Source organism: Symphalangus syndactylus, chromosome 22, assembly GCF_028878055.3.
Source record: "Symphalangus syndactylus isolate Jambi chromosome 22, NHGRI_mSymSyn1-v2.1_pri, whole genome shotgun sequence".
Taxonomy (NCBI): Eukaryota; Metazoa; Chordata; class Mammalia; order Primates; family Hylobatidae; genus Symphalangus; species Symphalangus syndactylus.
In genome coordinates, this window is record NC_072444.2 from 8,857,735 (window position 1) to 8,882,543 (window position 24,809).

At 49.9% G+C, this 24,809-nt stretch overlaps 1 protein-coding gene across 50 annotated transcripts in view; it reads right to left on the reverse strand.

Annotated features, from left to right (window-relative positions):
- The window catches only part of EPB41 (erythrocyte membrane protein band 4.1), a 230,018-nt gene that overhangs the window by 200,330 nt on the left and 4,879 nt on the right, over positions 1–24,809 (reverse strand). For 25 of the 50 annotated variants that reach the window (XM_063631399.1, XM_063631395.1, XM_063631388.1 and 22 more), the window contains exon 1: positions 1,988–2,242. The exons of 18 other annotated variants lie outside the window; for them this stretch is intronic. The gene's annotated coding sequence lies outside the window, so the exon portion shown is untranslated. Of the gene's footprint in view, positions 1–1,987; positions 2,243–24,809 lie in introns of those variants that run through there. 7 more of the 50 variants (XM_063631404.1, XM_063631400.1, XM_063631402.1 and 4 more) reach the window with 4 other exon arrangements.

Genomic DNA, 24,809 nt, shown 5'->3' on the forward strand with positions numbered 1-24,809 from the left:
AAAATGTACAGTTTTGTTGGCAGAAGACAGAGGAATCAGAAGGTTGGCACTCTGAACTTATGTCAACAACGAGTTCACCTTTTTTTGAGACAGTTTTGTTCTGTTGCCCAGGCTGAAGTGCAGTGGTGCAATCTCGGCTCACTGCAACCTCTGCCTCCCAGGTTCAAGCGATTCTCCTGCCTCCGCCTACTGAGTAGGTGGGATTACAGGCACATGCCACCATATCCAGCTACTTTTTTGCCTTTTTAGTACAGATGGGGTTTCACCATGCTGGCCAGGCTAGTCTCGAACTCCTGACCTCAAGTGATCCACCCGCCTTGGCCTCCCAAAGTGCTGGGATTACAGGCGTGAGCCACCGTGCCCAACCGAGTTCACTTTTATTAGTGCCAAAGATATACTGTACTTGTTTCCCCAGGTGTATGAATAATATCTATCTTTACCTTAATTATAAGCTTCTTATAGAAAGCACACTGAATTAACTACTTTGATTCTAAGGCAATCTGGTGTTCAGTTATTATATCTATTTTTGAATCTGCCATTTATTGAGTGCTTACTGTACGCCAGATAGCATGTACGCTACATGGATTATATTATTACTGTACGCCAGATAGCATGTACGCTACATGGATTATATTAATAACACCCCAAAGCAAAAATTTTACAACTGGCGAAGAACTGATTACACTTTCAATTTACAGAAAAGGAAAATGAAGAGTCCATCAAGTTTCCATAAAAAGTAGGGGTTAGTGCTACATTAACAAAATTGGGACGAGAAGAAACATACAGGCGATATATCCCGCTTTTGATTAAAGGGATCGAACCAACTAAAATTTTTGCCAGGACTGAGAATACAGAAAACCATGAGCAACAGCACTGACTATAGTACATCCTCAAGAGAGTACAAATCCACTATAATAATATCCAAGACACAAGACACAACCATTTCTTGCAATTTTCCCTAAAAACAGAAGGGAACAAAATAGCTGTGAAATCACCCAGACTACAAAAAAAAAAAAAAAAAAAAAAGCATCTGAAAAAAAAAAGGAAGAAGAAAAAACTATCTCCTGATGAGCAACTACATACCAAAAAACAAGTCTCCACAGACCAGTCATTTATGGCAGGGTACAGGGTACAGGATGACAGTCGCTATCATGTGGCCAGAAACCAGACCATCAGCAATCTGTTTCACGTGAGATCACTTTCTCCCAAGAGAATGCCTGTTCTTGGGGAGCATGACCCCATTTCGGCAAACCCTCCCCAGGAATAATGGCCCTGCTGGTCAATCTCGGAGGACGAGCCCAGACCCGGCCTCCCCACAGGTACAGCAGCCCAGCGAGCCCGGGGGAAGATTTCCAAGCCGACAGATGCGCGAACTGAAAAAGGAGGTCACGACGCCGAGAGAACAGATTTAACCCTCTGCTCGCTGGGAACCGAGAAGGCTAAGGGGGAACGTGTTTTTCAACGATGCAGGCGTCGGTGGCGGGAAGGCCTGCGAAGTCTCAGCGGGGCTCCCTGCGGCCCTGACCCCGCCTGACTTCTGCAGACAGCCCCGCTCCCCCGCCAGGAAGAAATCGCTCCGGGGCTGCACGCAACACCTTCGCCGTCTGAAACCTGCGGTTCTCCGCATTCGGTTTCTTCCCGAGGCTCCCGCGCACCGCACCGTGACTGACGCACCCGAGGGGACCGATTTTCCCTCGTCAAAAATACATCTCAAGCCTAACTTTCCAACGCTTCCGCGACGCAACCCCTTCCCCTTTCCTCAGCGGCTCCGGCCCGCCCCTCGCTCCTCGGGCCGCGTCCCGCCGGGCTCGCCGGCGTGTGCACGAGGCCCCTCCGCGGGAAAGCCCGCGCCCCGGCCCGGGGCCTGTCGGGGATTGCAGACAAAGAGGCTGCGGCGCCGCCGCGGCCGCCAGGACCGTCCCCACGGGGACAGCTCCACGCCCCCCGCCCCGGCTCCCGCGCCGCCGCCGCCGCCGCCTCGCCTCACCGGTGGCTCCGGGGCCGGGCTCCTGCGCCCGCCACTGCTGCAGCCCGACGAACAATGGCAGGAGGAGGCGCCGGCGTCCCAGGCTCGGGCCCTCTGCGGCTCGCGGGCCCGCCGGCTGCTGCTGGCTGACTGACTAAACCCACCGGCGGAGGGAGGGAGCGAGCGAGCGAGAGAGCAGACGAGCTGCCCCGGCGCGCGCCCTCCCGCCTTCCCTCTGCGAGGCGAGGCCAGCCCGGCCCTTAGCCCGCCCGCCCGCGCCCCGCCCCCTCAGTGCGCCACAACATTGTAGTAAATTTCTATTGGGCCGCGCCGGCGGGAAGGAGGGGGCCGGGCCCGCGGCCCGTTCGCCCATTGGCTGAGGCCAACTTCTGGCTCCCCTTGTTTCCCCCCTCTCCTAGGCCGGTAACGAGAGGAGAGGGGAAGGAAAAAGAGAGAGGAAAAGGCAAGGGGCTGGCCGCGGGTGCGCACGCGCAAATCGAACCGGTCTGGAGCCGGGGTGTTCCGGGATCCCGCAGCACCCACATGGGGCATGAGGCAGCTAGAGCCCTGGACGGTGAGGTCCTTTCCTCCTTCCAAGTAAGAGGCCGAGATTTGGAAGCCTCAGGGAAGTAACTCGCGCAGAGGTTGTAGCCAGGCTACCCCAACTGACTCCCCCTAAACGCTTAGTGACCTCGGGTAAGTCACTCAGCTGCTCTGTGCCTCAGTTTCCCCATCCACTAGTTTGTCTCTAGGCGCCCTTCCAACCCTGACATTCGATGAGACTTTACCTCTCCTGCCAGCTGTGTAAGGCCTGAAATGGAGACCACGCCAAGATTGAACCTGTCTTCTGCACTGAAGGATCTCCTAATTTCCCCCTGGCAATCTCAAAATTATAAAGACCTAGCTTCCGAGGTCTGGTCTCCAAATGAACTGAGGGTTGTTCTGACAATTGCTCAGTGTGTCTTTATGTCCTTCCAGAAGTGTCAGAGACCCCTTGACCCTTCCTACTCCCTGCTAGGCTGGTCTGTGAACAGGCTTCGGACCCACAGTGCAGAAAGAAGGCTTTTGTTTTAAGCATGATACCTAGAAGGTAAGATAGGATCTGGTGTTCTATTTTAGAGATGAGGAAACTGAAGCAGAGAGACTTAGAACTGAGAGGATAAGAAGCCAGGCAATCTGACAGGTAGGGATACTCACCACTATACTAATGAGGAAAAGCCAGGCAATCTGACAGGTGGGGATACTCACCACTATACTAACGAGGAAAAGCCAGGCAATCTGACAGGTGGGGATACTCACCACTATACTACCGAGGAAAAGCCAGGCAATCTGACAGGTGGGGATACTCACCACTATACTAACGAGGAAAAGCCAGGCAATCTGACAGGTGGGGATACTCACCACTATACTACCGAGGAAAAGCCAGGCAATCTGACAGGTGGGGATACTCACCACTATACTAACGAGGAAAAGCCAGGCAATCTGACAGGTGGGGATAGTCACCACTATACTAATGAGGAAAAGCCAGGCAATCTGACAGCAGAGTCTGTAGGCTCCAGCTAAATTCCTGATATCTAATCACAGCCCCTTCACAATCCCAGCACAGCCTCTGGAAAGATTGCCTTGGTTCAATTCTTAGTCTCCAGCCCTTCCTAATGGTTTGATTTTCATATTTATGTATTTATTTATTTATTTGAGACGGAGTCTCGCCCTGTCACCAGGCTGGAATGCGGTGCCGCAATCTCGGCTCACCGCAACCTCTGCCTCCCGGGTTCAAGCGATTCTCCTGCCTCAGCCTCCCGAGTAGCTGAGACTACAGACGTGTACTACCACACCCAGCTAATTTTCATATTTTTAGTAGAGACAGGGTTTCATTTATTTTTTTCTTTTTTGAGATGGAGTCTTGCTCTGTCTCCCAGGCTGGAGGTGCAGTGGCGCAATCTCGCTCCTTGTGAGCTCCGCCTCCCGGGTTCACGCCATTCTCCTGTCCCAGCCTCCCCGGCAGCTGGGACTACAGGCGCCCGCCACCACGCCCCTAATTTTTTTTTTGTATTTTTAGTAGAGACGTGGTTTCACCGTATTAGTCTCAATCTCCTGACCTCGTGATCCGCCCTTCTCGGCCTCCCAAAGTGCTGGGATTACAGGCTTGAGCCACCGCGCCCGGCCGTGCCTCATTTTTCAACACCATAAAAGGGGATAATATGTCCAAGTAGCTAGGACTCCCACCTATAGTGGGAGGCTGAGGTGGGAGGATTGCTCAAGCACGGGAGTTCAAGGCCACAGTGAGCTAGGATCATGCCATTCCACTCCAGCTTGGGCAACAGAGCAAGACTCCATCTCTAAAAACAAAAACGAGGGTTAGGAGAGGGAGAAGGATAATAATAGTTCCCACCTCAGAGTTACTGTAAAAATTAGGCCAGGCATGGTGGCTCATGCCTGTAATCCCAGAACTTTGGGAGGCTGAGGCAGGCGGATCACCTGAGGTCAGGAGTTCGAGATCAGCCTGGCCAAATGGTGAAACCCCATCTCTACTAAAAATACAAAACTTAGCTGGGCCTGGTGGCAGGCGCCTGGAATCTCAGTTATTCTCGGAGGTTGAGGCAGGAGAATCACTTGAACCCAGGAGGCGGAGGTTGCAGAGAGCCAAGATCGTGCCATTGAACTCCAGGTTGGGTGACAAGAGCAAGACTCCATCTCAAAAAAAAAAAAAAAGAAAAGAATTAAATGAGTTAAAATATGTAAAGGGCTTAGAGCAGTGCCTAGCTCATAGTAAGATCTATGTGTGTTAATTATTATTGCTATTGAGAGACTAAAATGTGGACTGAGAGGTGTGGAACTGGCAAATATAATATATTTGTTAAGCATGCAATTGTTGTCAGCACTGAGCTGAGCACGTTATGTAAATTGTCTGTTTGAAACATCATAAAACCCCTTGAAAACCACCTGACTACACCATCTAAAACAGCCTCCACTCAAACACCCTTATCCTGCTTTAATTTGCTTCATAACACTTACCCTACTTGACTTTCTACTATATATTTATTATGTATTGTGCCTCTCAAATAAATTGCTGTAATCTAGACCCACTAGACTCCAAGCTCAGGAAGGCAGGGACTGTATCTGTATTCATCTCCCCGAACAGTATACACTCAATAAATATTTGTTGAATGAGTTAATGAACATCCTCACTTTATATATAAGGAAACTGAGTCTTAGTGAGCTCAGGTGACTTGGCCAGGGTCATTCTGTGTACTAGGGGTGAAGCACCTGTTTTTTTTGAGAAGGAGTTTCGCTCTTTTTGCCCAGGCTGGAGTGCAATGGCACGATCTCGGCTCACCACACCGCAACCTCTGCCTCCCAGGTTCAAGCGATCTCCTGCCTCAGCCTCGTGAGTAGCTGGGATTACAGGCATGAGCCACCACGCCCGGCCGCACCTGTTCTTAAATACTCTGGTCTCCTGCCTCAAGTCCTCAGGTTCAGCTGGGCTTTTTATTCAGAGTTCTAGTCCTAACACCTCTGTGCCTCAGGCTTCCTTCACCAATCAGACAGGAAAATCTGGTACCTTGAAGGATGAGTGTAGAAGACCAATTACCAGTGGTTTACCGTCTCCACCACCACCAAGTTATCCAGCAAATTCAGATTCATGAAAGCCCAGTATTCTCTATGCCATGAAGTGCTAGCCAATGGCACATCTAATTGGATGCAAAGAATATGTAGCATTTAATAATCATTACCCTGAAAATAAGTAGAGGTCTCAGGCCAACAGAAAAAGGCTAGACACAAGGCAGGTATGAACTACTCTGAAATTCAGAGTGCCATGCAATAACACACTAAAATCCATTGGCTCAGCCTTTAGAATCTGAAAGACCTGAATTCCAGTGCTGGCTTTTAATTCTTAGCCTGGACATGAAAGGGCTTTGTAAACTGTAAAGTACTATCCACACATGAGGAATTTTTGTTATTTTAGACACACATCTTCACTTGTTAGGCTAAGTGCCCAATCTCTGAGTGTTGCCAGGCCTATCACATAGGAGGATGTGGGGGTATAAGTAATGCCTAATATGAAGGCAGAAAAACTACCTTTACTCCGGGGCCCATCTGCCCTCTCAGACTTCTGCAAACCAGATACCCAGTCCCAGCTCACCCTGCAGAGACTGCCATCAGGTACCAAGGGTAAAGGTCCCAAGCACCGTCTCTGAGGCTAATTTCCAAGGCAGAAACAGCTCTGCTCCATGCTCACATCTGAGTGGCAGCTGTGCTATGCTCCAAGCCCCAGGATGGGGTCCCTAAGGGCCATCTCTATCTCGCCTGCCAGCTGAGCCTACCATTACCTCCCCACCCCCTACCCCTCCTGTTCCTTCCTAGGGAATACAGGCCCCACTAGCTGAGCTGCCTGTTAGCCCTTGGAGCAGTCAAGGGCACTAAGCAAAAGAGAAAAAGAAAAAAAAGACAGCGTGAAAGGGTCTTAATCCTTCCCCACTGCAAACTGAGCCCAAGCAAAAGCAAACACCAGCTGCACATAAGAGGGTGAAATTAGATGGTGAAATTAGGTGGTGACCAGTGGGGAAGGCCCGGGAGTGTAGATGAGGCCTCAGATGACCTGGTAGAGATGAGATTGGAAGAAAGGGGGGAGGGGCGGGGAAACCATACCCAAATCTGGGACGTAGGCGGATTAGGGACACAGCTGGCCTGAAGCCCTGTGTCCGTTGTGGAGGGTGGCAAGAGATTGAAGAGGGCTTTGAAAAGCTGGGCCCACCAACAAAGTGTTCTGAACAGTACTATTGAATGAAAACTGATGCTGGTACCAAAACTATGTGAAGAGTAGTGCTTGCCATCTTGCCCACGGCAGGATAAAAAATCAGTTATTTTAGACTTGTAAACACAAATGATAAATCAAACAGGCTATAATGGGATGGGAATTACCATTCATACAATGGGATGGGGATTATTTTTACTAGTAGTACTTGAATTGTTCATAGAAAATTTAGAAACACAAGAAAAAATGTAAGTCACTATAAAGCCACCAGTCAAAAATAACTACCATCAATATTTTGGGACCTTCCCTTCTAGTACCTTTTCTTATATGTATACTTTTTTTTTTTTTTTTGAGACAATGGTCTCACTCTGTTGCCCAGGCTGGTGTACAGTAGCATGACCACAGCTGACTGCAGCCTCGACCTCCTGGGCTCAAGCAATGTGATCCTCCCACCTCAGCCTCCCAGGTAGCGGGGACTACAGGCATGCCATCATGTCCAGCAAATTTTTTAATTTTTTGCTACAGACAGGGTCTCATAGTGTTACCCAGACTGGTCTCGAACTCCTGGTCTCAAGCATGAGATACCACACCCACCCTTATGTATACTATCTATCTATCTATTGTATTTGTCTATTTTTGAGACACAGTCTCACTCTGTCACCCAAGCTGGAGTACAGTGGCGCAATCATGGCTCACAGCAGCCTTGCCCTGAGCTCCAGCAATCCTCCCTCCTCAGCCTCCTGAGTAGCTGGGACTACAGGTGTATGCCACCACACCCAGATAATTTTTTATTTTATTGTTTGTAGAGATGAGGTCTCCCTATGTTGTGGAGGCTGGTCTTGAACTCCTGGGCTCAAGCAATCCTCCCACCTTGGCCTCACAGAGTGCTGGGATTACAAGCGTGAGCCACTGCACCCGGCCTTATTTTTATTTTTTAATTTATTTTATTTTTTATTTATTTTTTCAAGAGATAGGGTCTCACTCTGTTGCCCAGGCTGGAGTGCAGCTGTGCAATTATAACTCACTGTAGCTTTGAACTCATGGGCTCAAGCAATCCTCCCACCTCATCCAACTAGCTGGGATTACAAGCACAGGCCTAGCTTCTTATTTGTGTACTTTTCAGTGTACATATATTAAGTCATATGAAATTGCTGATTTTATAGGTTAAAAATGATCAAATATGAATAATTTCATATGTCTCAACCTAACGCTTTTTAAAAATTTAGACCATATTATTTTAGGACTAATTTTTTTTTTTTTTTGAGACAGAGTCTTACTCCGTAGCCCAGGATGAGTGCAATGGCCCAATCTTGGCTCACTGCAACCTCTGCCTTCCGGAATCAAGAGATTCTCCTGCCTCAGTCTCCAAATTAGCTGGGATTACAGTGCCTGCCACCACGCCCAGCTAATTTTTTTTTTTTTTTTTTTGTATTTTTAGTACAGACATGTGGGATAGACTGGTATTGAACTCCTGAGCTCTGGTGATCCGCCTGCCTCGGCCTCCCAAAGTGCCGAGATTACAGGCATGAGCCACCAGGCCCAGCCTAAAACTGACTTTTTTCATTTAACAATATGTTGTGAACATTTGTATCATCATTTTTATGCTATCGGCCGGGCACGGTGGCTCACGCCTGTAATCCCAGCACTTTGGGAGGCCGAGGCGGGTGGCTCACCTGAGGTAGGGAGTTCAAGACCAGCCCATGACCAACATGGGGAAACCATGTCTCTTCTAAAAATACAAATATCAGCCAGGCGTGGCCGCGGGCACCTGTAATCCCAGCTACTTGGGAGGCTGAGTAACGAGAATCACTTAAACCCGGTAGGCGGACGTTGCAGTGAGCCAAAATCGTGCCACTGCACTCCTGCCTGGGTGACAAGAGCGAGACTCCATCTCAAAAAAAAAAAAAAAAAAAAAAAAAAAATGGCCAGGCATGGTGGCTCACGCCAGTAATCCCAGCACTTTGGGAGGCAGAGGCAGGCAGATCATGAGGTCAGGAGATTGAGACCATCCTGGCTGACATGGTGAAACCCCGTCTCTACTGAAAATGCAAAAAAATTAGCTGGGCGTGGTGGCAGGCACCTGTAGTCCCAGCTACCTACTCGGGAGGCTGAGGCAGGAGAATGGCATGAACCCGGGAGGCGGAGCTTGCAGTGAGCTGAGATCGCACCACTGCACTCCAGCCTGGGCAACAGAGCGAGACTCCGTCTCAAAAAAAAAAAAAAGAAAAGTTAGGTGATTGCCCAACATCACAGCTTAAACTAGGTCTGTCTGATGCCACTGTCCTCTACTACATACTGCTTTCATATCACTCTCAGGAAAGCACTTTGGAATGACGGGAATGAGTAATATTAACATCTGTCCCAAGACCTCAGGGAAAGGCTGTCATGGCTACTTCTGATAATAGCCCTGGGACATTTCAGGGAGAGACCCACTGATCTGGCCTCCCATGACCCTCTCCAACCCTATTCTCTTACCAGCTGGAATGAACCTAATGACCCTGATCCAGCAAAGCCTCAGCTCACTCAGCCTTAACCCACTAATTCTCTCTCACTAGGGGAGGGAAACCTCAAGGCGTAGAGGGTTTTCCAAGAAACAGGCTCTGTGCCACCTACTAGCTGACAGTCTTCTAAAACTGGCAAAGTCAGCCTGGCCCAACCCTCACTTGACAGACGGACAGGGCAGAAGGGGAGATATATGGAAGCAGAGGTATTGGGGGCACAGAAATTGCCAGGTTTGACTTGCCCCAAGACCCTCCAAAGCTGCTACTATAGGACAGGTTCTGAGCCGGCCGGCCAGCATTTCACTAGCCTCAGTTTCCAAGACTTCTGGTGACTGGGAGCACTTTGGTGGGGAAGAAATTGAGAAATTGGGGCCAGGCACAGTGGCTCACGCCTATAATCCCGACACTTTGGGAGGCCGAAGCAGGCGGATCACTTGAGGCCAGGAGTTCGAGACCAGCCTGGCCAACATGGCGAAACCCTGTCTCTACTAAAAATACAAAAAATTAGCCGGGCGTGGTGGTGGGCACCTGTAGTCCCAGCTACTCTGGAGGTTGAGGCAGGAGAATCGCTTGAACCTGGGAGGCAGAGGTTTCAGTGAGCCGAGATCACGCCACTGCACTCCAGCCTGGGCAACAGAGCAAGACTCCATCTCAAAAGAAAAAGAAAAAGAGAGAAGTCATAAGAGAGACTGCAAATAAGTTGCAGCCTTAGTTCCACAATAAATTCGCTGTATGACTCTAGGCAAGTCACCTACCCTTCATCAGCTCAGCTGCCACAACAAAATGCCATAGATTCGGTGGCTTAAACACAGAAATTTATTTTCTCACAGTTCTGGACGCTGGAGTCAGAGATCAGGCATGGCCAGGTTCTGGTGAGTGTGCTCTTCCTGGCTGGCAGATGGTCACCTTCTTGCTGTGTCCTTACATGGTGGAGAGACAGCAAGCTTTCTGTTTTTTGTTTGTTTGTTTGTTTGTTTTGAGACACAGTCTTCCTCTGTCGCCCAGGCTGAGTGCAGTGGCGTTATCTCGGCTCACTGCAACCTCCACCTCCCGGGTTCAAGCGATTCTCCTGCCTCAGCTTCCTGAGTAGCTGGGATTACAGGCACGCACCACCAGGCCCAGCTGATTTTTGTATTTTTAGTAGAGATGGGGTTTTGCCATGTTGGCCAGGCTGGTCTCAAACTCCCAACCTCAAGTGATCCACTTGCCTGGACCTCCCAAAGTGCTGGGATTCCAGGCATGAGCCACTGCACCTAGCTGATGTCTCTTCTTCTTTTTGAGACGTAGTCTTGCTCTCTCGCCCAAGCTGGAGTACAGTGGTGCAATCTCAGCTCACTGCAACCTCCATCTCCCGGGTTCTAGCTATTCTCATGCCTCAGCCTCCCAAGTAGCTGGGATTACAGGCTCCCACCACCATGCCTGGCTAATTTTTTTTTTTTTTTTTTTTTTGAGACAGAGTCTCGTTCTGTCGCCCAGGCTGGAGTGCAGTGGCGCGATCTTGGCTTACTGCAAGCTCCGCCTCCCAGGTTTATGCCATTCTCCTGCCTCAGCCTCCCAAGTAGCTGGGACTACAGGTGCCCCCCACCATGCCCAGCTAATTTTTTTGTATTTTTAGAGATGGGGTTTCGCTGTGTTAGCCAGGATGGTCTCAATCTCCTGACCTCAGGTGATCCACCCGCCTCCGCCTCCCAAAGTGCTGGGATTACAGCCATAGGCCACCACACCTGGCCTTGGTGTCTCTTCTTATAAGGGCACTAATACTGTCATGAGGGCCCCACCCTCATAATCTCATCTTATCCTAATTACTTCCCTGATTAATTACTCCATTTCCAAATACCATTACCTTAGAGATTAGAGCTTCAGTATAAGAAAGCAAGAAAGATCAAATGATGTGGAGAATGCAAAGGGTTCTGCAGATTACAAAGCCCCATACTACACTAAGTATGATTTTTATTTTAAATCTGCTAGCAACCAACCAGGAAGAATCCTCAACCTCAAGGTAAAAGCCTCCCTGGAAGTGGCGACACAGTGGTCCTGCCTTTCTTCATCCATCACACATCTATTGGGCACTGGGGATCCCAGCATGAATGAGTCCAGTGGCTCTATAATAACAGCCATCATTATGATCCCATACTTGAGTGATGGCAAGAAAAAGTTTAAAAAAAAAAAAAAAAAAAAGCTGGGCCAGGCAAGGTGACTCACGCCTGTAATCTCAACACTTTGGTAGGGTGAGGCAGGTGGATCACGAGGTCAGGAGTTTGAGACTAGCCTGGCTAAGATGGTGAAACCCTGTCTCTACTGAAAATACAAAAATTAGCCGGGTGCAGTGGTGGGTGCCTGTAATCCCAGCTACTCGGGAGGCTGAGGCAGGAGAATCGCTTGAACCCAAGAGGTGGAGGTTGCAGTGAGCCAAGATCGCACCACTGCACTCCAGCCTGGGCAACAGAGTGAGACTCTGTCTCAAAAAACAAACAAAAAAACTGGACTTTTGAGGCAGGCCGACCTTGGTTCAAATCAGAACTTCACCACTGAGATGCTATGTGAGTCCAGGCGATTCACTTCCCCTCCCTTCCTTTTCTATAAAGTGGAGCTAATATGTGCCAACTATTACACCAAGTGTGTTATATACAGTATGTCACTGAACCTTCACAACACCCCCTTGAGGAAGATATGACTATAATTTCCATTTTACAGATGAAGAAATAGAGTCTCAGGCCAGGCATGGTGGCTCATGCCTGTAATCCCAGCACTTTGGGAGGCTGAGGTGGGCAGATAACCTGAAGATCAAGAGTTCAAGACCAGCCTGGCCAGTGAAACCTTGTCTCTATTAAAAATATAAAAATTAGCCGGGTGTGGCAGTGGGCACCTCTAGTCCCAGCTACTCAAGAGGCTGAGGCAGAAGAATCGCTTGAAACCAGGAGGCGGAGGTTGCAGTGAGTTGAGATCACACCACTGCACTCCAGCCTGGGCAGCAAAGTGAGACCTTAGCTCAAAAAAAAAAAAGAAAAGAAAAGGAAAAAGAAATAGAGTCTCAGATAAGCAAAAAACTTGTCTCAGATCACGCAGCTAGTAAGTATCAGAGTTAGATTCAAACCCACATCTGCCTGGCCCTGTCGCTAGATTCAAACCCACATCTGCCTGGCCCTGTCGCTAGTATTCTTTTTACAGATATTGCCTATATTTCCATGATGGTCGTTATCATAATACCAGCAAAGATGTGCAGAGTACCAGCTAAGTGCCTAAGTACTTTAACTGCATTCTCTTATTTAATTCTCACGACGACCCTGTAGAGTGGGTACTATTTTTTTTTTTTTTTTTTTTTTTTGAGACGGAGTCTCGCTCTGTCGCCCAGGCTGGAGTGCAGTGGCGGATCTCGGCTCACTGCAAGCTCCACCTCCCAGGTTCAAGCCGTTCTCCTGCCTCAGCCTCCCAAGTAGCTGGGACTACAGGTGCCCACCACCATGCCTGGCTAATTTTCTTGTATTTTTAGTAGAGACAGGGTTTCACCATGTTAGTCAGGATGGTCTCAATCTCCTGACCTTGTGATCCACCCACCTCGGCCTCCCAAAGTGCTGGGATTACAGGCATGAGCCACCGCGCCCGGCCATAGAATGGGTACTATTTTAGCCCCATTTTATTGCTTTGGGAACTGACGTCAGAGAGGTGAAGTGATTTGCCCAGTGTCACACAGCTAGGAAGGGGTATGGTTGGGAAGCCAGCTGTGTGTGAGGCCAGAACCCAACTCCTTGCTCAAGACACCATCTTGCCTCTCTTCCCTAGTGAGGTCAAGCAGGCGTCTTTATCTCTGTTTGACAGATGAGAAAGCTGAGGCCCAACAAGAGGCAGTGACGTGCCTAAGAACACACAGCAAGTCAGTAGCTACGTAGCGACTTAAGCTCAGGCTCCTGAGTCTCAAACCCAGGATAATTTCCTCCACTTATAATCTTGAGCATCAGAAAATGCCCCTGTCCACTGGATATCTGGAAACCCTACACCTAGCTCCCCTGAAGGTGTGAGGAACCCCCTCTGTACCAGGCCAGGCATAGAGACCCAGGGGTGTTGCAGGAAAACATTGCAGGATACTGTCCGGGGAAAATAGCGGTTGAGCTGGTGACCCATGTGCCCCTAGCTTTGGGCACCTCTGTCTTGGTCTCCCTAAATCATGGACCCCGAGCTGGGAAGGGGAAAGTTCCAGAGGAAGCTGCTCCAAGCCTGGCTCCCAGTGTCTAGCACAGCTCTCTGCTATGATTTCTGCTGAAAAACAAAAAGCTCAATCCTCTAAGCCTAAGTGCTAATTACCAATAATGACATAATAACCATTGCGGACCCAACAGCCAAACAGCCCCAACTAGAAATTCTGCAAAGCTCAGGCTCCGGAACAAAAGATTTGGGCACTGCAATTGAAACTGATGCCCTGGCAGAAAATATCAGAAGCAATCAGAAGCAAAAGAGCCTCAGGGTTGACCCAGCCAAAGTATGATCTGACAAATGGAAAGGATGATGACCACTCACCTTTTCTCTCATTCATACATTTATTGAGATTTTACTGTGTGCTCAAAATATTCCTAGATCCAGAGAGAATAGGCTTCATATAGTCATTAGTTTACACCCCAAATATTTACTGAGCACTTCCTATGCACCACGCACTGTTCTAGGTACAAGGGATATAATGCTGAATAATATAAACAAAAATCACCATCATCACAGAGCTTACATTCCAATGGGAGGAGAGACAATAAACAATAAAATACAGTATGTCAAAGAGTCATAAGTGCTATGGATAAAAATAAGCAGACAGTGCTAAGGTTAGAGGACAGAAAGGTGTTACAATTTTAAGTAAGAAGTCAGGAAGCCGGGTGCAGTGGCTCACACCTGTAATTCCAGTACTTTGGGAGGCTGAGGTGCGTGGATCACCAGAGGTCAGGAGTTCGAGACCAGCCTGGTCAACATGGCAAAACCCCGTCTCTACTAAAAATACAAAAATTAGATGGGCGTGGTGGCGGGTGCCTGTAATCCCAGCTACTCGGGAGGCTGAGGCAGAAGAATCCCTTGAACCTGGGAGGCGGAGGTTGCAGTGAGCCAAGATCGCACCACTGCACTCCAGCCTGGGCAACAGAGCAAGTCTCCATCTCAAAATAATAATAATAATAATATAAAAATACGCCAAGTGCAGTGGCTCACGCCTGTAATCCCAACACTCTGGGAGGCTGAGGCTTCCGGATCATGAGGTCAAGAGATCGAGACCACCCTGGCTAACATGGTGAAACCCCGTCTCTACTAAAAATACAAAACTTAGCTGCACATGGTGGCGCATGCCTGTAGTCCCAGCTACTCGGGAGGCTGAGGCAGGAGAATCACTTGAACCCAAGAGGCGGGGGTTGTAGTGAGCCGAGATCGTGCCGCTGCACTCCAGCCTGGCAACAGAGCAAGACTCTGTCTCAAAAAGTAAATAAATAGCCGGGTGCAGTGGCTCACGCCTGTAATCCCCGCACTTTGGGAGGCCAAGGCAGGCAGATCACGAGGTCAGCAGATCGAGACTATCCTGGCTAACACGGTGAAACCCCGTCTCTACTAAAAATACCAAAAATTAGCCGGGCTTGGTGGCAGGCGCCTGTAATCCCAGCTACTCAGGAGGCTGAGGCAGGAGAATGGCGTGAACCCGGGAGGCGGAGCTTGCAGTGAGCCGAGATTGCGCCACTGCACTCCAGCCTGGGTAACAGAGCGAGATTCCGTCTCAAATAAATAAAAAGATAGGAAAGGTCTTATTGAGAAGGTGACATTTAAAAAATTTAAAGAGATGAGAGAACAAGCTACAGAAGTGTTTGGGGGTAGAGTGTTCTGGGCCAAAGGACTAGCAGCAAGTGCAAAGGCCCTGGGGTGGAAGTGTGCTTGATGGACTTGCCTGGGATCATGCCTCTAGTCATTAACAGCTGAGGGGCCTAGTGGGAAAGGAATCAGACACAGACTAGTGCACATAAACTCTCTTTAGCCTCAGGACAGCCTGGGAGGTAACATTTTGCCCACTATTCTCACCATTTTACAAACAAAGGCATGAGACCAAGAGAAGAGAAGTAAATGATCCAGCCAGGCACAGTGGCTCATGCCTGTAATCCCAGCACTTTGGGAGGCTGAGAGGGGCAGATCACTTGAGGTCAGGAGTTCAAGACCAGCCTGGCCAACATAGTGAAAACCCATCTCTACTAAAAATACAAAAATTAGCCTAGCATGGTGGTGCATGCTTATATCCCCAGCTACTTGGGAGGCTGAGGTAGGAGGTTTGCTTGAACCTGGGAGGCAGAGGTTGCAGTAACCCGAGGTCATGCCACTGCATTCCAGCCTGGGTGATAGAAGGAGACTCCATCTCAAAAAAAAAAAAGAAGAAGAAGAAGTAAATGATCCCACATCACACAGCTAGAATAGGCAGGTCTGTCTGACTCCACCTTTCTGTTGCCAGTCCCTGGCCTATCTGTGGAAACTCTAAATATTTATTGAATGAATGAATAACTCAATCAATCCTGTAAATTTCTCAAGTCCCTCCTTCTCAATGAGCTCTTTTATGACTTCTTATTATCTCTACCGATCATAGAATAACGATGACAACAATGACAATAATAATTCCAACATGTCTGTCAGCTACGGACTGAGTACTTCATACATATTATTTAGTTTAGCCCTTAAATAATCCTATGAGAAGATGCTAATATTTTCCCCATGTTATAGGGGAAAAAACTGAAGCTCACTTAGGTAAAACAACTTGCTGGAGGTCTCACAGCTGGTAAGGGGTGAAGCTGGGATTTAAACCACAGTCTCTCTGCTCACAAATCCCTGCTTTTAATCCTGTAGTATTAGTAGAAACCTCTGACCTCAATCCATCCCCTTCCTTTTTTAAATCAGAAAATGAAGGCTCAGGAAGGGTAGGTAATTTGCCCATGATCTCACAGCATGGAGAGCTAGGAGGGCTGGTGTTCCTTCCACTCTACCATTTTTGGGGCTGTGAACCAGGTTTTCTCTTTTAGGCCTATTTCCCAGCCTCTGTGGAAGTCTTCAAGTCATCCTAGCTCCCGAGGATGGTTCCAAGGAGTTCACAGTCCATCACTGTCCCCGCAGCCTAAGCCTGAATGGCATGGGGCCCTTCCCACTCTCTGCTTTTCTTGAGTGCCTGCAGTGGCATCATCAGAGGCTGCAGAAGGGAAACTGTCTTGGGTGGGGCTAGAATGTCCCAGGAAAGGGGGAAGAGGGGAGGGAAGCATAACAGATGCTGAGCCTCCTGCTTTAAAACTGGCTTACCAGGTGTCACTTGTTCAATAGAAATCATAGCAGATACTCCAAGTCCCTAGATCGGGAAGGGGAAGGGCAGAAGAAGTTTTTAAGAGGCAGCAGCTCTAACAGTAGCTTCCTGCCACTGAGGACTCACTAGGTGCTTTCTGTACATTATTGCCGATCCTTATGGTAAAATCGGTGCCACTCTACAGTGGAGAAAACTGAGGCTCAGAGAGGTAAAGTGACAGCCAAGGCCACTGCACCACATGCATCTATGGGACGGTGCACAGAGGGTCTGGAGACCTGGGCTTCTACTGCGTGACCTTGCACCGACAGACACTTGCTCTGATCGGAGGTCCCTGTGTCTGTTCCATAAGGGACTTGGTGGCTAGCGTCTGTTCCATGATCCAGAAGCCTGAGGGATCCAGCTGGGCCCTGACCACCGGACCTCCAGAATACTGAACACCGTACTCTTCTCGCAAGCACCAGAAAAAAAGGGCTTCCTTATCCACTCCCAGAGGAAAAAAAAATCAAGCTATCTATTTTCTAAATATGTGTCCCGTTTCAAGGCTGCTGCTGGCTTTGGCCTCCAGCCAGGGCAGGGCCTCTAGTGCAGGGGATGGGAGAGTGCCCAGGCCTCAGGACTGAGAATCCTGGGGCCCAAGGCCAAGGCGGGCAAGGGGCAGGAAGGGAGCCAGCTTGGCAGTGGGCCAGGACCCCTCTGAAGACTTGGGCTTGTTTCTTAATCTTTTCCTTCCTTTCTTGGCTGGAACGGGCTGCCAGGAGAGGTAAAAGGGAAGCAGTGGGTGGGGCCGAGGAGATTGAGGAATCTAAATAATGATGGCTTAATTAGCTCCTGTTTATGGGTGCCCAATACATACAGACACTGGGCCAGGCCATTTGTGGAGATTATCTCGTTGAAGCCTCCGCCCTTCTCTGGGAGGAAAGCCTGCTGTTCCCACTTCACTGAGGTGGAAATTGAGGTAGACAGGGCACGTGAGTGACTGGAGGCCACATGGCTTTTCAGTGGCAGGGCTGGCAGGGCAGCCAGATTATTGACTCCTGAGAGAGGCAGCCACTTGATCTGGCTGGGGTGGTGGACAGGAGGGTAGAAGGTGGGAACTCAAGGGGAGGAGCAGCATGGGAAGGCCCTGGCTGTCTCTCTGAGCAGAACAGGCAGTTGTGAGGGTGCAGGAAGGAGAGGGGAGCCAGTGACATCCCCAAAGGTCTGCCTGACCTGGGCCCTACTTCCCTGACCAGCCTCATCTCCCGTCACTGCCAGCCTTTCCCTTTGTGCTCCGGCCACACCAATGACAGTGCTCATCTATCCTGAGCACAGTATGCAGGCTTGAGCCTTTGCACATGCCATTCCCTGTACCTAGAAAGTTGTTCCTTCCATTGCCTACCTAGAGAGCTCTTATTCATCCTTCAAAGCCCAGCCTAGCTCTTTTCCCCTTGATGCCCCTGAGTTAATCACCTGCTCCCCTGGGCTCACTCTACACATGGCAGTTCGTCCTTAAGGAGCAGGAACACTGCGTGAGTCACCTTTGTGCCCCCAGAACCTAGCCCGTCATTTCTCAATAAATGTTTACTGTCTTTAGTTGTATTTTATCACTGAATCTTCAAGGCAAGCAAAACAGGTTTTCTTATTCTCACTTTCAAGGCAAGGAAAAGGAGGGCAAGAGAGAGGAGGTGATGGGAGTGCCTTCTTTCTTTCTTTTCTTTTCTTTTTCTTCCTTTCTTTCCTTCCTTTCTCCCTTCCCTCCCCTCCCCTCCCCTCCCCTCCCCTCCCCTCCCCTCCCCTCCCCTTCCCTTCCTGCCTTCCTACCTACAGGGATTTCACTTTGTCACCCAGGCTGGAGTATAATGGTGCAATCACAGCTCACTGCAGCCTCAATCTCCTGGGCTCAAGGGATCCTCCCACCTCAGCCTCCCAAGTAGTTGGAATGACAGACACATGCACAACGCCCAGGTGATTTTTGTATTTTTTTGTAGAGATGGGATTGGTCTATGTTCCCTAGGTTTGTCTTGAACTCCTGGGCACAAGTGATCCTCCTGCCTCAGCCTCCCAAAATGTTGGGATTACAGGTGTGAGCCACCAGGCCTGGCGATTCCTAAAGTCACACAGACACTCAGTAACACTGGTAGGTCTAGAACCCAGGACTTTTCTGCACCACACAGCTCCTGCCTGGCCCCCACCCCAAAGAGGTCTCATCCCTCCCAGACCTACCAGGGTCACCACAAGGGACCCCCGAGATAGGAGTGGGTGCCCTGGGCCCTGGTGGCCACAGGCCCTGCCCCAGTGTCCAGCTCACACATAGCTGCTGCCTGGGAAGCTGAGGGGAGAGGTAGTGAGAGCAGCTGAATGGCTTTTACCCTCAACCCAGCTCTGCCTCCTCCTCCCAGATATGTCCCTCAGCCAGAGACCCCAGTGGGCCCCACTGGCCCCAGGCCCCAAGATCTCCCTCTGGCCCTCTCCTCTCCTCCCTGGCCACTGCAGTTCATTATCATGCCCCGCTAGCTCTGCCTCCTAAACAGACTTCACATCGCCCACCGCTCCTCATCCCATGGCACAGTCCCCAGCCCAAGATCTCGGCATCTCTCACCTGGACAGTTCCTCCTGCCCCTGTCCCTGCCCCTCCCCGCTTACTATCCAGCGAGTCCCCATTGCCATAGGTCAAGTCCTCATTCATTGTCTTGAGCCTGTCTCTTCAGCTGCATTCCCCCAAGTGCAGGCAGTTGTGTACCTTGGCACATGCAGTTCCTTCCACTAGGAATGTCTTTTTTCCTGCCCTTTGCATAAGAACACCTATTCAATAAAGGTGGAATTGGTGGTTTCTGCATCTTCTTCCCAACTAGACTCCGAGCTCCTGGTGGGGAAGGTGAGGAAGGACTACACAGATTCATCTCTGGGCCCCATGCCCAGCACAGAGGAAAAGCAGATGACTAGGAAAGGGAGGTACACTCTTACTTCCCTGAGGCCACCTCCCTCCCTTCACATGCCTTCAGGAGTCAGTCAGACTAGGCTGCTATCCACCTGTCCCCAGAAGTTCCCTCCCAGACCTGGTCTCTCTTGTCCCGAGAGGAACATCTTTATAATCCCCAAATAAGGCCGGGCGTGGTGGCTCACGCCTGTAATCCCAGCACTTTGGGAGGCCGAGGCGAGCGGATCACGAGGTCAGGAGATCGAGACCATCCTGGCTAACACGGTGAAACCCCGTCTCTACTAAAAATACAAAAAATTAGCCCGGCGAGGTGGCGGGCGCCTGTAGTCCCAGCTACTCGGGAGGCTGAGGCAGGAGAATGGTGTGAACCCCGGAGGGCGGAGCCTGCAGTGAGCCGAGATCACACCACTGCACTCCAGCCTGGGCGACAGCAAGACTCTGTCTCAAAAAAAAAAAAAAAAATCCCCAAATAATATTCATAATTATAATAATAACAATAACCATTGCTACTATTTGTTGAATGCTCACCATGTGCCTCATTATTTAATCCTCACAAGAAGCCTAAGAGGTAGGTAGGTTCTTTTATTTTCCCCATTTTACAGGTAAGAAAACTGAGGCTCCAAGAGGTTAGATATCTTGCCTAAGGTCATACAACTGGTAAACAATAGATGCGAGATTCAAAGTCAGGCCTGTCTGACCCTCAAGCACCAAGCTGTCCAGCCTTCTCCTGTTTTCTATTATCTTTTCTCTTTAAAACTCTTACAGCAGCAGGCCTGGGTGGGGGTGCAGTGTGTGTGCGTGAATTTATTCATCCGACAAACACGCCAGTAGCTCCCACCAGCCCTGTACTGGTCATGGGAGATGGACAGAGAATTTAGATGTACACTCTACCTCCTTGGGAGAGATATGAGAGTTTCACACTAAGAATTTGGGCCTTAGGGCCGGGCGCAGTGGCTCACGCCTGTAATCCCAGCACTTTGGGAGGCTGAGGCAGGTTGATCACCTGAGCTCAGGAGTTCGAGACTAGCCTGACAAATATGGTGAAACCCTGTCTACTAAAAATACAAATATTGCCGGGCGCGGTGGCTCACGCTTGTAATCCCAGCACTTTGGGAGGCCGAGGCGGGCGGATCACGAGGTCAGGACATCGAGACCGCGGTGAAACCCCGTCTCTACTAAAAATACAAAAAATTAGCCGGGCGTGGTGGCGGGCGCCTGTAGTCCCAGCTACTCGGAGAGGCTGAGGCAGGAGAATGGCGTGAACCCGGGAGGCGGAGCTTGCAGTGAGCCGAGACTGCGCCACTGCACTCCAGCCTGGGCGACAGAGCGAGACTCCGTCTCAAAAAAAAAAAAAAAAATACAAATATTAGCCAAGCGTCGTGGCGCACGCCTGTAGTCCCAGCTACTTGGGAGGTTGAGACAGGAGAATTGCTTGAACCCAGGAGGTGGAGGTTGCAGTGAGCCGAGATTGCACCACTGCACTCCAGCCTGGGCGACAGAGCAAGACTCCATCAAAAAAAAAAGAAAAGAAAAAAAAATTTGGGCACTGGAGTGAGCAGGCTTGGGTCTGAGCCCTAGCTGTACCCCTAAAGAACTGTGGGATTCTGGGTGACTCACTTGACTTACCCAGTGCCATGAAGCGGGGATAATAATGCCTGCTTCAGAGGGTCTCCTAGGTCACTAGGAGGAATGCATGAGATAATGTGTCTAAAATAGCACATAACCAGCCCAGCCCATAAGAAATAGCCAATAAATGGCAATAATACACACGATGACTAGTGAGTCCCAGGCTCCCTGGGCCACGGTGGGATGTAATTCTCCAGGGCCCTCCCTAGAGTTACCTCAGCCAGAGCCAAATAGCATTATGGATAATAATGCCTAATCCACCTATTTTCTAATTAAACAATTCTTCCAGGGAGGTGTCTTTTAATAACCCTACTTTACAGGTAAGGCAACCGAGGCAGAGAAGGGGTTACAGAACCAAGTCACACAGCGAGAGTGGCTGAGCTGGAACCTCCACTCAGCTCCTCCCACGCCAGGCAGAGCCCAGCCCTTTTCCCAGGGCCCTGGCCAGCCTGCTGGGAAGTTCAGGGGCTCCTGGGTTTCCAGTCCCAGCTGGGTGAGAAGTTAAAAGTAGGAGAAAAGAGCCGGAAGGAGGAACACATAGTCCCCTCCCAGAATCCCAGAATGAGCCGAGGGCTGGGAAGTTACCAAACGGGGCCCCGTGTGGGCTCTTCTCATCAACTCCTTCCCACACCTGTGCGGGGAAAGTGTTATGATATGTATATCACAGATGAGGTCTCCAAGACTCAGAGAAGAGCATGCCTTGCCCAGGGTCACACCTGGACAAGGAAAAGTGGCAGTACTAGAAGGGCAGAGTCCCTCCCCATCCCTCCCATTTCTGCCCCAGATCTTCCCAGCTGCCTCTCTCTTCTGATGAAAACTAGAAGCTCTGTCACTCCCTCTCCAGGAAGTCCAGTTGCCAGGCCCTTCTCTGTGCTGACTGACACATGCTTGGTACTTGGGCCCTTACTAAGTTCAGAAGACCCAGAGCTCACTTTACCAGAGCCCTGATCCCCAAGAAAGTCACAGTCTATTGAGCAAATAGGGAATTCACATTCACTGAGCCCCTATCATGCTGAGCCCTTTATATCCATTAGTCATTTAATCCAATACAAAGCACATTGATAGGTATACCATAAACAATCAATAAATATCTTCATTCCTTTGGAAATATTCAATGAGCACCTACTACATGCTACTATACCCTAGGTGCTGGAGATACAACAGTGAACAGATGAACAAAAATCCCTGCCCTTGTGGGGCTTACATGAATAAAAGAACAAATATACTTGTGTCCCGTAAGTATTCATATTCTTATTTTGCAGACGTGAAACTGAGATGCAAAGAATCACCCACCTGTAAGTGACAGAAAAAGGATTCTATTCCAGCCCAGTCTGCCCCAAAGACCTTTGCATTGTATCATGTGACCAAAAAATCAGCACCCAGTGTGTTTAATTGGTAGGCCCTGCTTATGGTAGGACCCTAAAATCACAGAGTGCCCTCTCTCAGCATTTCCGCCTCTACCCGCGGGCCTCTCTTTACGGCTCCCAGTGGCCTCAGAGCCACAGGACGGGCATTAAAATCAGCTCATGTGGCAGTCGTTAAGTCAAACCATTACTCACCCAGAAGCAGCCGTCGGGGTCACGCAGCCAGTCCGGGAGAGGCCGTGGAGCCATCACCGCAGTGGCACATGGAAGCAAAGGACAGCAGTGAGACACACAGCACAGCCAAAGAAAAAGCCCTTCGGGGCCCCTTCTTCAGCCAGGGCCTGAGCCAGGAGGGAACCCTGCCCTCCCTCTGCCTCTGGGGTCTTGCTGGGGCAGACGCCCTAGTCAGCAATAATCTGATAATCCACCCTCAGCTCATCAGGCCTCCAGGGCCCAGCCCACTAGAGGCAGCAGTGTCCCTGTGAACAAACATTAACTGAGCACCTGCTGTGTGCCAGGGGTTGGGGATATGGCCTGAAGAAGACAGACATGGTCCCTGCACTTACGTAGCCTACAATGCAGTGAGGAGACAGTCATGTCAATAACTACCCAATTACAACTGTGATGATTGCGTCAAGGGGGAGACTTTAAGAACCTGGGCCAGCTGGGCACGGTGCCTCACACCTATAATCCCAGAACTTTGGGAGGCTGAGGTGGGAGGCTTGCTTGAGCTCAGGAGTTCAAGACCAGCCTAGGCAACATGGGGAAACCCCATCTCTACAAAAAATACGAAAATCAGGTGGGCGTGGTGGAGTCCCAGCTACTCAGCAGGCTCCCTGGAGCCCAGGACGTCAAGGCTGCAGTGAGCCGTGATCACCCCATTGTACTCTAACCTGGGCGACAGAGTGAGACCCTGTCTCAGAATAAAAGAACCTGATACCTGTAGTCCCAGCACTTTGGGAGGCCGAGGCAGGCAAATCACTTGAAGTCAGGAGTTTGAGACCAGCCTGGCCAACATGGTGAAACCCCATCTCTACTAAAAATACAAAATTAGCCTGGCATGGTGGCGGGCGCCTATAATCCCAGCTACTCAGGAGGCTAAGGCACAAGAATTGCTTGAACCCAGGAGGCGGAGCTTGCAGTGAGCCAAGATTGCACCACTACACTCCAGCCTGGACAACAGAGTAAGACTCTGTCTCAAAAAAAAAAAAGAACCTGGGAAAATCCTGACTTCACTGTTTTTTTTTTTTTTTGAGACAGAGTCTCGCTCTTTTGCCCAGGTTGGAGTGCAGTGGCGGGATCTTGGCTCACTGCAAGCTCCGCCTCCTGGGTTCACGCCATTCTCCCGCCTCAGCCTCCTGAGTAGCTGGGACTACAGGCGCCCGCCACCACACCTGGCTAATTTTTGTATTTTTTAGTAGAGACGGGGTTTCACCGTGTTAGCCAGGATGGTCTCGATCTCCTGACCTTGTGATCCACCCGCCTCGGCTTCCCAAAGTGCTGGGATTAAAGGCGTGAGCCACTGCGCCCAGCCCTGACTTCACTATTTATGGCTCTACCTTTTGTGACATTGGGGCCATTTTTTTTGTTTTGTTTTGTTTGTTTGTTTGTCTGAGACAGAGTTGCCCTCTTGTTGCCCAGGCTGGAGTGCAATGGCGTGATCTCAGCTCACTGCAACCTCCGCCTCCTTGGTTCAAGCGATTCTCCTGTCTCAGCCTCCCAAGTAGCTGGGATTATAGGCACATGACACCATGTATTTTTGTATTTTTAGTAGAGATGGGGTTTCATCATATTGGTCAGGCTGGTCTCGAACTCCTGACCTCAGGTGATCTGCCTGCCTCGGCCTCCCAAAGTGCTAGGATTATAGGCTTGAGCCACCATGGCTGGCCTCGTTTTTACTTGTCTATGCCTCATTTATTCATCTGCAAACTGGAGATACTATTAGTATCCAACTCACAGGGTTGATGTGAGGATTAACATGGGTCAATACATGTAACATATCTGGAAGGATGCTTGGCACACAGTAAACCGTTCAGAAGTGTTTGCTACTATCATTACAGGGGCTGTCGGCATGGGTTTCAGAGGGACCCAGCGTGGGTGAGGGGTACCACCTACCTGACAAAGTTGCTGTAGGGGGTTAATGATACAATGGGAGGTGAAGTTGAGTACAATGCCTGGTACCGGCAACTGTGCAATAAATGGTGGTGTTATTCTTTTTTTTTGAGATGGAGTCTCGTTCTTATTGCCCAGGCTGGAGTGCAGTGGCACGATCTTGGCTCACTGCAACCTCCACCTCCTCGGTTCAAGTGATTCTCCTGCCTCAGCATCCCGAGTAGCTGAGATTATAGGTGCCCGCCACCAACCATGCCCGGCTAATTTTTTGTATTTTTA